Source organism: Amia ocellicauda, chromosome 14 (assembly GCF_036373705.1).
Source record: "Amia ocellicauda isolate fAmiCal2 chromosome 14, fAmiCal2.hap1, whole genome shotgun sequence".
NCBI lineage: Eukaryota > Metazoa > Chordata > Actinopteri > Amiiformes > Amiidae > Amia > Amia ocellicauda.
Genome location: NC_089863.1, coordinates 19,070,906 through 19,084,560, shown reverse-complemented (window position 1 = coordinate 19,084,560; position 13,655 = coordinate 19,070,906). Strand labels below are relative to the sequence as shown.

The 13,655-nt window shown below is 39.7% G+C and overlaps 1 long non-coding RNA gene across 1 annotated transcript; it reads right to left on the bottom strand.

Moving 5' to 3' along the window:
- Window positions 1–6,292: 6,292 nt before the first annotated feature.
- Window positions 6,293–12,320, bottom strand: LOC136767981 (uncharacterized). Its single transcript, XR_010821928.1, has 3 exons — window positions 12,290–12,320; window positions 11,772–11,798; window positions 6,293–6,533 (listed from the first exon to the last, which is right to left on the bottom strand). It is a non-coding gene; the product is annotated as an uncharacterized LOC136767981 (long non-coding RNA).
- Window positions 12,321–13,655: the final 1,335 nt, after the last annotated feature.

Genomic DNA, 13,655 nt, shown 5'->3' with positions numbered 1-13,655 from the left:
TGCTGGACGGCTTCTGCAGGGCGATGGGGGCCGCTGTCAACAAGGCCAAGAGCGAGGTCTACCTCTCCAGGGCATGGCCTGTCGGCCGGGGCCCGCCGACTGTATTCCCTGTGAAGCCGTCTATCAAGGTTCTGGGGATCACGATCGACGGGACCAACACGGTCACCCGGAGCTGGGAGGAGGCCATATCTAAGGTCCAGAGGAAGATCCACGGCTGGAGCACAAGGACCTTGACGATGGCTGGTAAGGTGCTGGTCGTAAAGGCCATCCTCTTCCAGATACTTCTCTACATAGGAATGATCTTCCCCCCAGACAAGGTCACCGCAAAACTAGTGACCCGAATTATATTTCGGTTTGTCTGGGGGAGTAAAATGGAGAGGCTGAAAAGAGTGCATATGGTGAAGGGTACCCTGGATGGAGGCAGGGGGGTCCAGGACGTTTTGCGGCTGATAAAGGCGCAGGGGCTGGCCTATGTAGTCAAGAACATCCAGGCTGCTGGCAAGAAAGTGAGTTTTATGAACCGCTATTATTTTGCCAGCAGCCTGAGACCATTCGGCCTCTGCGCCATGGATAACACCAGGCCGCACTCGTGGGATCCCCGGCCGTTCTACAGGGCACTCCGAGCCTTGGCGCTCGAAGTAGGCCTCCATAAAGTCGTGCTGGCCTCCTGGGATTATAAGACCATCTGTAGTCAGATGAGATCTGCCCAGGAGACCAGCCGGATAGAAGATTTCCCTCCCGAAACCTGCCGGTTTATCTGGGCTAACGCTACGCACGTTTGCCTCACGAACACGCAGAAAGATGTCTCCTGGATGGCTGTGAGTCGGTGTCTCCCCACCCGAGTGTTCATGCACAGAAGGGGCATAGCTCCTTATGACACCTGCCCCTATAAGGGTTGCCTGGGGAAGGAGATGGAGGCTCATATCTTTAGGGATTGCCCCTCCGCCTGCAGGGTCTGGCTCCTGTTTTCTCCGTTCCTCCGCAGGTTTGCCGTTCCTGTGCGGGCGACCGCCCAGCAGATCTTGTATGGTCCAGCCAGGGGTATAACATCTCCAACCCTGAGGTGCTGGTGGCGTGTCGTCTGTGCAGTGAAGCAGGCCCTGTGGGAGGGACGGAACATCTGTCTTTTCAATAAGCAGGAGCTGGACCCGATTGTCACCGCGCGGAGGGGCATGGTACTTATCCGAGATTACGTCAATCTGGAGGTCCATCAGAGGGGCAAGGAGGAAGCCTATAAGATCTGGCAGATAAAAGATCTGGGGGAGCTCAGGATCCGATGATGGGACCCACCTCCGGGGACGACCATCTCCCCCTGCTGGAGCCCGAGCCAAGATCTTTTAACCCTTTTATGAAAGAGTATTCTAAAAATGAATTTTAAAATTTTAATTTTAATTGTTTTTAAAGATTTAGTTGTTTTTAAAACACTTGTTTTGTTTGGGTTTTTTGGTTGTTTTGTTTTATTCTTTTGTCAAATACATTGGCCGTTTGGTTTTAATTTTAAATGAATCGGACCTTTTTGGTTTGTTTTTTATTTTCTTGTTTTATTTGTTTATTGATTTGTCTGATTCATTTTCAGTTATTTTCAATGTATTTGACTCTTTTGTTGGTTAGCAGTTTTGCTTTTATCACGTTTGTTTTCCTTACGCACATGTTTAGTTATTTGAATTTTAATCACTTTGATATTTTTTTAAGTGATTTTAGTAATTGTTTAAAAAAAATCATAAGTATTAAAATTTTTGAATGTTTTTATTTCTTGAAATGTAAAATACTTTTACCCAATAAAACAGTATTCACCACAGCTAGCGCCTTCAAACCCACTTTCACATGAACAGGACCCATTGTGAATTCTTTCACAACCTTTGTTTTACTTGTGAATCATCAGAATAATTTGTGAAAATCAATAACATCACATATATGTAACCAAACTCCCGGAATCATTGAAAAAATATGAATCTCCCTAACCACAGTAGATACAGGGTTAAAATATACTATTATTTAAAAAGACCAATTGTGAATTGTTTACTAAGAATACTAAGAATAATTTGTGACATGCCTGAAATTGCTTGATATCCCTAACCACCACTAGCAACAGTGTATCATGGGGTGCTCCCATAGACACTAGCATTTTAAAAATAACTTCATGTGAAGAAGACCAGTTGTCTGTTTCATTGTTTCAGAATGTTTTGTACTTGTGAATAGTATGGATTTACAACTAAAATCAATACAAACACAAATCATAAGAGAGACACATTGGGAATCACTTCACAGTCTGTTTTATGTATGCCTAGTAATATTTTTGTGAAAATAAATAACATCTCTCACACACATAGGTCTTCATGAATAACAAAGACAATAAGAACAATAACAAAACATATTCGTAAACTTTTCCAAAGACATTTGAAAGAAACCTAACATACAAAGTACCCTAATAAAGCAACTAACTGATTTAAATTATTCTTAGTATTCACAGGTAAAACAGACACTGTGAAACAATTCACAATTGGTATTTTTTAAATAATAGTATGTTTTAACCCTGTATCTGCTGTGGTTAAGGACATACATATTTTTTCAATTAGTTTGGTTGCATATAGGTTACATATAGGTGTAACGGGCTCATTCGTGCATAATAAGCCCGTTAGAAAAAGTGACGTTACCCCCCAGTAAAAAGTAGTAGAGATGTAAGCCTCCCACAGTAGGCGCAGAGGGGTTAACAGGCTTGTCTCTGCACTGCGCTGGTGCCGGGAGCTGCGACCCGCATCGGCTTCATAAGCACCAACACAAACACTCCTGCTGGTCAATGTTGTCGCTAGTGTCGTGTCTGTCACAATCTGCTTTCCCGTTACTGGAGGCGAGTCTGGACTCTGCAGTGCACTTGCTTTCAGCCAATAAAAACAATGTCCTGGTGTTATCGTTTGATTGGTTGGGGCGGTTTACAGCCCTCCTCCAGACTGCTCAACACACAGCCGCCTCAGATTGCTTTTAACCAGTGGACAAATCGTAAAAAATTAAAGATGAATGCTGTCTTTGGCTAAATTCTGATTGAGTGGGCAAAACAGACGTTTGGGTGGGGAAAATATTGCTTTTGCGCATTATTCCGATATTTACTTTTACACTTGTTTCATTATCTGATTGTATGCTGTTTTTGAACTTTTTGCTAATTGTAGGCTATATAGTTATTTGTGTTTTGATTGCAGTGTGCGCGTTTAGAAAAAAGTAATTTGTTCTTGGATTAGAATGTGAGTTTAATCTGTATTAATGTTTTGATATAGGTGTATTAATTAAGGTTGTGGCTTGTGAATACATTTGTGAACATTCGAATGGCCCTTGATAGGAAAAAGATTCCCCAGCCCTGTTCTGACGGTTTATGTATCGTGTCTTTTTACCCAGTAAACATTTGAGCACCGGTAGGCCGTGTCTTCTGCATTATTTCCACCGCACCGTGAAGAAGGGTTACATTTACATATTTATTTACAGGGATTCCTGCAATATATTGTTCTCTCTGAGTTCAAATTGTAAGATGTTACATACATCTGAACACACATGCACTCATGCACACAAACACACACTAACACACACACACATACTAATTAAATGGCGTTCAAACATAACAAATTTAATTTCGCTGGTCATATTATTCTTGCTCACTTATTTATTTTTAACAATGATTGAGAATTGAAGTACAGATTACACCAATAAAAACGCAAATCCCAAATAGATAAATGTATAGAAGATTTTAACATTTTAATTCATAGTAATAGTAATAAAAGTAGTATTAGTAGTAGTATGTGTAATTCTATGTAACTTGTATTAACAATGCAATAGATTTATGTTTTCCTAATTAATCGAATATCCTTGAAGATTAATATAGCACAGTATAGTTTGTATTTGTAGAACCGTCTCAGAAATAAGTGGAGAAGTTGTGGAGATCAAGCAAATAGAACTTTAATCAAGCCGGCTCGGCTTCATCCAATCAGAAGCTTCAAATGATGCAAGCCCTGGAAAGTTTGTAGGCTGCCCTTCCCAAGGGAGGAGGTCATCATAGAAGCAGATGTCTTGTCCTGTTACAGAATACAAACGGTACGATCTTGTGGTTTTCTTAACATCTTTGACTTTGAGAGCAGAAACAGGAAATCCACACACAGACAAACCCATGGGCGATACATTTGGACCATTTTTCTTATCATAGATTAAACAGAAGTGGAAGCAGAGAGAATAATTTCAATAGGATGTATCTTTAACCACCACCTCATTGGTTTTGCTAGGCTAGATAAAGCTAATTTGCTGAGTCGAAGAAGCCAACTTAAATTGACGAAAACCACAGTGCAGGAGTTGTGTTACAAATGGTAAAGAAGTCTTTTAATCAGGCCAGCCCGGAAGGAAAACAGAGCAAACACGAGGTGGTCTGGGGTTCAAACAGTTTTTCTTACAAATCTCTTCCGGGTTTGCATTTTTATACAGTTCTAAACAAAAGGTGACTAATGTCCAATCAGCAGAGGACAGTGTCCCGGATGTGCGTGTCGACTGGCTCAGTCTTCACTTCTCTACTTCCTCTGGAATGTAGGTTACCATACACCGGGGGTGACATCACCGTTTCCTCTGCAAAGCATTCTGGGATGCACAAAGGACTGTGGGGGAGAGAGTGGTGCACGTGGAACCAGACAAAGAGAAAAGTGGCTGTGCAGGGGGAGGAGACAGACAGACAGAACTATACAACATTTTACATATTCCATTCAAAGAAATATATATACATATACATTTGAATATTTAAGCTGATGTCATTTATTGTATTTAAATTTGACAAGACCTCAGGTCTTTCAGTATACAAACAATTTCCAATGCTAACATCAATATAAAACATATACAGAGTCTTCAGTTATAGTCTAGTTTTGCATAGTATATTATAGCACAGCAAAGTTTCCAATATTGTACTATTGATAGGGAGAGATTTACTCCCCCAATAGATAGGCAGAGAAGGAACACCTGATTTAATAAAAATAATGCCAAAGAAGTTGTGCAACTGCATAATGTCAATGAGGTTACTACGATACCCCAACCTTTATCACAGATTTCTTCTTTGTCATCAGTTCTCTATATGACCTGGAATTAAAATGTTTTTCTAAAATTCAGCTTCACAAAAACTGTACTGAACCTGACCTGCAACAGTAATACAAAGAGATTCCAGAGGAGAATAAGAAACCTCAAAAGGCACTAAAGTCAAGGTAAGTCAGAGCAGGAGACACTGCAAGGTCACCAGTGGAGATTAGAATCAGGGGCACTGAGGTCTGAAAACAGAAACCATGCTTTACACAGAGAGGGGTGGGGGTCTGGACAGCCCAGAGTTGAAGACTGACTGCCTGATACATACATGACTACAGTCTGACCCCTGCTGGTCAGACAGTAACATTGCAGCAGTAAATGTGTGAAATTCCCAGGTGAACTGAAATGATCACGTGCTCTGTTTGTCAGCCCAGAGCCTCCAGTGTTGAAGAGGCCAGTCCTGTGAGACGGACCACAGACACTGTCCAGTCCAGTCACCTCACAGCAGCTCACTGGCTCAAAACCACACAGCGCCAATACTGAGGGACTGTCAGGACCGCTCTGAAAGTAACATTATCACAACCAGGATACAAACATATTGAATGATCCCCTAAATAAGGCAAGACTGAACGCTGGTAAGATATCTCTCATATAAAAACAAGAGAATTAAAGGCTTCAACCCAGTAGCATGATTGATTTGATTATCTTAAAAAATGCTTGTGTTGATGTGTTTCAGGGAAATATCAGCACAGAAACAAACATATTACCGCCTGAATTTTATGATGAATTAGAGAATATTGTGTTGTGTTGGTGGCTGAATGATGATTCTTCTGATCTGCTCCATTGAAATGACTGGACTGACTGCTGGAGGTTTCAGATTGTCTCCGGCTGGCAGGTCATTCAGTTCACCTGGGAATTTCACACCTGATATAACTGATCTTAATATCATTGTTTTTACTCTCACTGGTTACTGTTTGTGCCCCCCCAGATAATCTGTCACCTTCAGTCTGTGTGACGGACAGGAGAGATGATCAGTGGGGCTGCGTTTTTACCTCCCTCATTGGTAGAGGGGCTGAAGAAAGGATAGAGTTTCTCAGTGAAGGTGTCAGTGAAAGTGTAGATATGAGACCTGGCCTCCACATTGTAAAAGGACACCTGCCCTCCCTCATAATCCACAAACACCCCCACCTTCCGGGGCTTTGGGCTCAGGGGGAGGAGGACAGAGGGGTCAGCAAGAGCCTGGTACTCAATCTCCCCCTTCCTGTTGATGGACTCTCTGGCGACTCCTAAATCCCAGTCAGTCTTCTCCCCCACCTCCACCTCCCAGTAGTGTCTCCCTGAACTGAAACCCTCCTTTCCCAGGACACTGACAACAGGATTGAATCTCTCTGGATTGTCAGGGAGAGCCTGTCGTTTGTCTCCCAGTCTCACTTGTTTCCCATCCTCAGACAGGATGAGACTGGGCTGAGCTGTATTGGGGTCCAGAGTCACATCCACTGTGGAGCAGAGAGGACATGATGAATACAGTCTTGTTGGCAGCAACTATTTTATACATTGTCATTATTTCATTTGTATTGAAAGCATTTTGAGAAAAAGAGAGAGATGAGAATATCAGTTATTTTATGAATCTCCACTGCTGCCTTAAAGTAAGTCACAGTCTGTATTGCATTGAATTCCTCTCCAGTCAGGTTAACTTTGATCCCCAGAGTCACTGAACCACATCCATGGAAGGCTGAGGAGCTGTTAGGGCTTCATTCAGAAATAATGGAGCTCTACTTCAAAATACATTTAAAACTGAGATATTGTATTTGTGCAACTCTATAAATTCCTCAATGTCAGTGAATATCAGTGCACATAATTAATGAGGAGTTTATATAATCTGTACTGCCTTTCCATTTGTCTCTATATGGCAGCATTAATTGAGTTGTTCTTGGTTTCTGATGACATTTCTCTTTGCCAGGTGAGTAATTCTGTGCCAGTAGCTGCTGAAGTGACTCCCAGGTTAATGGCTGCAGGTGTTGTTTGTGAGCACATTGCCACACATTGTCTGTGTTCCTGTTTGTAAAGCACTGGGGCTCAACACTGTAACACAACACCCTGTCAGCCTTTTTCATTCACATCACAGAGCAGACACAGTAGAGGCAATAGACAAAGGGCCCTATTTAGTATTGTTCACAAACTCCAAACACAATTGTGAGACAGTGTTTCAGACAGTAAAGGGCACCAGAGTCAGGTGAGCAAACAGACTCATGGGACTTGGTGCGCTGCACATGGGCTGAATTATAGGACTGTGTCCTCATTGACACACAATATCTCACAAACCATTGATATGAGCTGGCATTTGAGTTTCACTTGAAAAGGTTAGACTAAACACACAGCTGAAGATACCAGTGAAACAGACAAAGAAAATAAACAATATAAATAAACAAAACAAAATATTATCTTTACCATCATCATCTTCATCATCAAAAACTATGTCACAGGTTGAGTTTCTTTTAATTGCTATTTCAAATGATTACATTGTTCACATGCTCACATGCTTATTTCACCATAAAAATAGCCAACTTTAAGAGAGCATTCAGGGGCGTGTTTGTCAATTTTGGGGCACCAATCATAGCTCAGTTTAGGGGCCCCTCCACCTCTACCTGTCGTGACAGTTTTAGCGTCACCACACACACCATTGTCTGCCACAGTCCTGTGTCATTATAAGGGTGGGCTAGAGTATCAACAGTGCACTCAAACTAAAGTTAAAATGGGAGAGTTTTTTTACCTTCTAAAACTTCTTCACTTTGCGGTCTTTCATTGACTGAAGCTGGAAGAGGTACGGTGGCTCAAATGTGTCATGAGGCTTAATGAAATTACCATTTGTAAATAGACAGACGTGCAGATGAGGTGTGCAGGGCGCTATGAAATCCGCGTTGTGGAGACACTGACAGGATAAGTCAGGGGCTTTGACCCGCTATTCTGTTTTATTGTTCATTCAAACTGTAGAACTATTTACTACACAAATAAAAAATAAAGGTAGTGTTAATAAATATTAATAAATACACAACACAAACTGAATAAAATAAATATTTAAAATACGGATGTGCAGATTACATTGTAAATTGTTTTATTGTTATAAAGTTTTTGACTTAAAATCCCAACTTTAAAAGGAGCATTTGAAAAACACTTTTTAGATTAAAATACATATTTTAAAGAACTATATATAAATTAATCAGTTTCAATGTTATTGTTGTTTTTAAGTGTTACCAAAAATTCCAACATGACTGTCTGACTTTAATGATGATCGGAGCTGCAATATGTACATGATTAGTTAAAAAAAATCTATTATTTAATGCAGCATAAGGTATCCCGTCAGTTTGCCACATACTTTTCATCACAAGCTTTTAATCACAAAAACAATAAGGTCACTGACAAAAGATTGTCATCAACAAGTTCTCTTTTGAAAATCACTACTTACAAACAAATTGCACTATAATAAATAATACATAACTACAGTGGCTCACTGAGGACATGAAAATTTTTTAAAAAGCCCCTCTGGTTAATCTCATGATCACGACATAAATGACCTCCCGTTAACTCGTGATTACGAGATAACATTATCTCTTGCTATCAGTGAAAGTGGAAGTGATGTCATTTTCATGAGAAAATGATGAGACTGGATGTCACATGTGCCTCAGGAAGTGCAGAGCTCATGCAACGAGCAGACAGGAGCACAAGGAGCACAAGGAGCACAAGGAGCACAAGGAGCACAAGGAGCACAAGGAGCACAAGGAGCACAAGGAGCACAAGGAGCACAAGGAGCACAAGGAGCACAAGGAGCACAAGGAGCATGGCTTGGTGAGGTAGAGAGAGCTGACAACACTTCACCCCAAGTGATGGCAGTGAGGGGTTTATAAAGGAGAGCAGGAACTGGGAAAAAGGAGCAGAACCAATGAGAACAGAGGACAGGAGCAGAAGTGCACAAGGGTGTGTAGGAATGTTAATTGACAGGTGAAAAAAGAACAATGAGGGGAAAGGAAAGACAGGGAGACTGCGGCCTCTAGTGGAGAGAGAGGGTGATGGCTGAAAACCATGACACTTGGGACGGTGCTGTCAACACATTCGGGTTTATTGAAGGACTACACATCAAAGGAGTGGCCACCCCTTAACTGATGACACAGGGGCTTTCAATACTCTATTCAATTATTCAATTAAACATCGAACTGCACGGGGACTGGAGGGGGGAACACAAAACGTTCAAATTTGATAGAGGTGTATTTAATAAAAGTAATCAAAGTGAAAAACGTACAGTGGACTGAGACCGCTACATGGTGATTCAGACCACTGTGTTCATATGGTCCAGACCTCAGCAAGTGTACACAGATGAAGGCTTAAAATATATAATTTCAAGCAGGCATAACTATACTCAATGGTTAACAGACTTAACCCAACTATTGTATGGAATAATAATAACAGGAAAAGCATTAGTATTATAGTAATAACAATAAATATGTTTGTGTGCAACACATTTGAAAGGCCCCACTCTGGATTCAAACTGCATTTATTGAGCACCTCAATCTCCACAGTGCTGACTGTAGCCTGCTACACCACGACACATAATCTATCTATAAGGAACTTTTGAGTGACCAATTAACCTGTCTTTGGACTGGGTGGAAATGGGAGGAAACCACAATACACTTAGAAAAGAAGCGAGATACGGAGAGAATAAGCAAACATCATAGAAGTTTAAATGCAATACGTACATTAACCAAGAAGTTGTGTTGAAGCTCCCTACAATTATTGAAAGGTATAAAATAATTTGTCTGCATTAGTCTTGTTGAAAATAAACCCGAATGTGTTGACAACACTGCCCCAGTCTCAGCACTGTCTCATGAAAATGACATCACTTCCGCTTTCTCTGATAGCAAGAGGAAACTTTATCTCGTGATCATGAGTTAACGGGAGGTAATTTATGTCATGATCATGAGATAACAACTCGTTATGTTGTGATCACGAGATATCCAGAGGGGCTTTTTTTTCATGTCCTCAACGAGCCACCGTACATAACAGCTACACATACTACGTATTCAATTCAGTAGCTAAAACCTGATCATTTACTGTCTCGTTTGATATAGATCGAATACTTATTAATGTCCTACACGATTCCAAAACAGCCTTTAATAAATCATACAGTTAGCCAGAGCAGTTGTAGTCTTTTCAACTCTTTCATCTCAGTCCTTTTTATCGATAAATCTGGCTACATGGTTGTAACTGCAGGCTTCCTATAGAAACTATAGAACAACAGGCATCACTCTGTTGGCTTGTTGACATGGGGTGCGTTCATGCTGTGCAGACTTTTGTCAATCTGCAGGAATCTGACCTGTTTTGGTCTGACCTAACATTTGGTCTGATTCATGTGACTTCAGAGCTATGAATACAAAAATCTTAGCATAACAATACTTAATAATGAAAAAATAAATGAAAAATAAAATCCCTAATGTATTTTCTGGTATAATAGGCTTTCTTAAAATGAAACTGTATTCTCTCAGCACTGCTCACTGAACGGCCACAGCAGGATTTGAAATGGGTCTCCACGCCGCAGTGCACTGACTTTACCAGCACCAAACAGATAGGCTTTAGAATCAATACATTAAAAATAAAAATCAGTATTAACAATACATTATCTGAAAAAATAAGGAACTAGTTGCAAGATACAATTCAGCTTGTAATGCAACACAGCTACTAGTCATCAGGGCCCCTCTAGCCCCTTGGGGCCCCATGCAATTGCATGTTGGGAAACCACACCACTGAGAACACATCAGCGTTGTATGATCAAATGACAGCGCACACAAGTATTATTCATTATTTAAGTGTTATGCACTTTATTGCTCAAATGGCATAATGACCCCTGATTTTAAATATAGCATTTTTAAATGAATATAAAATTTAATTAACAAAGCACAAACAAATACTAAAACTACACTATCAACATGTTACAATTGTCATTTGAATACATGTCAGTTCAAGTGTATTATAATATGAAAAATGACTAGTGTTTTATATGACGGAAACAGCAAACATCATATACTCACAGCTGTTGAGTTGTGACTGTTCTTAATCCAACTAGGTTTGTTGGGTAAAATTTCATTAATTTCATATAACAATAAGTAAATACTTTCATCAGGTACGATGTGCAAGAAAGTCTCTGTCTATAGGATATCTACTCAGTCACTGCCCCAGATATAAGCTGCTACTGCCAGAGTCACAACGCTTTTTTTATTGCTCTTGTGTTCTGATTGTGTAGTTTTTGCTTGTTTTAGTCATTGTTCCAGTGTTTATAATTAAAAATAAAAATCTCCACTACCGCTCGACTGAAATGACTGCCTGTCAAAACCTTTTTAATTTCTTGCCGACTATTGGCAGGTCACTTTACTGTTGTTTGTGGTCCTGATGTGGCCCCCAGTTGAAGGGGCGACCTCTAGATGTTAGAAAATCAAAATGGTATCATACAATGCTAGTGACACAGTAAATAGTGATGTCAGTGAAAACAACTATCACAATGAAACAGTTTGAAATAAAGGAAGCTGACCATTTAATCACTGAACTACCTAACTGGAGTTTAGGATTAGGTACAGGAAAAGGCAGGGTTAAGGGATATTCCCTCTTACCCTATTAAAACTTTTCATCACGGATCCTGAAACAATTACAAAAATGTGTTTCTGATGGGAGATAATTTATTAAAATATTACCTGCTGCCTCATGAATCCATTTCCACACTGTAAAAGATAAGCAGACTGATTCATATCACCCTCATACATATGTGTCTGTATATATTTGTCTGCATTGTTCTCTACAAGCCAGCAGGGCTTAATAATTGAAGCCCACAAGGTTCTGCATTATCAGTTACAACTAATTATTTGTCTGCCTGAACAAGTGTGACCTATTCAACACATTGGCAGTAGACAGTGCTTTACAGAGACCTATGAGACTGAGGAGCCCTGCCTTAAATCTGGATTATTGCACTTGCACTGCAACCCATTCTGATGCCTCCTTGGGTCTCACAGTGACACACATACAGATATTTAACTCAATATCCCTAATTATTTATAAGGATTGCAACACTATGCATTGCTGATATCCAATATAAAAAAAATCATTAAGCAACATGAAGAGATTAAATGGAACTGGGCTAAAGGGCACTCAGCCCTCAGCAATGAATGTGTATGTCATAGTCTCATACTACATGCATTTAGTTAATTTGATTTACCTGGTTCCAGGACAACTCCCTCTTTTCCTGTTGAGAAGCAGATACAGTGTTACAGGTCTATTGTGTTTCTATCCACTGTTCTGATGTTATGACACTTTTTGAAGACAACACTAGTACTCGTACACAACACATCACATTTGATTATAAAAAAAAATGAAAACATGTCTTCTGCTTTCCATACAATGGTGCTGAAATGTTGTTAGCAACACAAAACTGTAAAAAACAAGTCCAACTTACTTGTATATTCAGAAAATACACCAGTGACTGAAACAGAATGAACAGTTATAGAGCATTAGTCTGTATCATTTTACATCTTGTCATATTGCTTTACATGAAATAGAGACGAATGGGTTTCTTTGTGGGTCCAGAAAACACATGCAGGTTACTGAATCTAATGCTATATTAATTTTACATGGGGGGCCTGTATCTCAGTAACATAATGGATCTATTTTCCAGGATATCTAGATACTAATGCTACCAGAAATTCTAGTACTAAAATGAAAATCTGTTCATCCATTTCCATTTGTGACCAAGGGTGAAAATGTTTAAAATAAAGGTCAGTGCAAGACTGAAAGAGTGTCAGTGATCATCACAAGTTATTACAGTTTTACTCTGATGCTGAATTTGACCCTGTATAATAGAGTTTGACTGTAAGGTGTGACACAGTTCAAATGTTTTTAACGTAAATGATCATGCTGGAAAACCTAACATGACAGTAAAGGTGATTTTGCAGATGTTATTTTCAAAGGGGGAAGATGTTGGTTTGGAAAGTAATTTCTAAAACCATGATAAAGTTATCTACATATATCTATGTGTTTATCTACAATATATCATGTTTCCACTATCTTTCCCTTTAAACTGATAAGTGAAGTGTTTTAATGACATCATTCAGATTCTCAAAAGCTCTCTGTAACCAACATCTTATTATGCCCTGTTGAAAATGATACTGAAAGACTGAAATTCTGAAATTACTTTTCTTTGCTTGTTTTGATGGTTCTGATTTCCAGACCCTTATATCTGTAATATCTGTGTATTCTATTTTGTTGGTTAGATTTAATGCTCAGTTGAAAAAACATTCCACATATCAAAATGAAAATGTCTGAACTATCAAAATTAAAGAATAATATACTGAACAGAACATGTAAAGTGTTCATCCCATGTTTCATGAACTAAAATGAAAGATCGCAAAAATTATCCATACACTTATTTCTCTCAAATTGTGTGCACACATTTGTTTACATCCCTTTTAGTGAGCATTTCTCTTTGCCAAGACACCTGACAGGTGTGGCATCAAGAAGCTGAGGAAACAGCATGATCATTACACAGGTGCACCTTGTGCTGGGGACAATAAAAGGCCTCTCTAAAA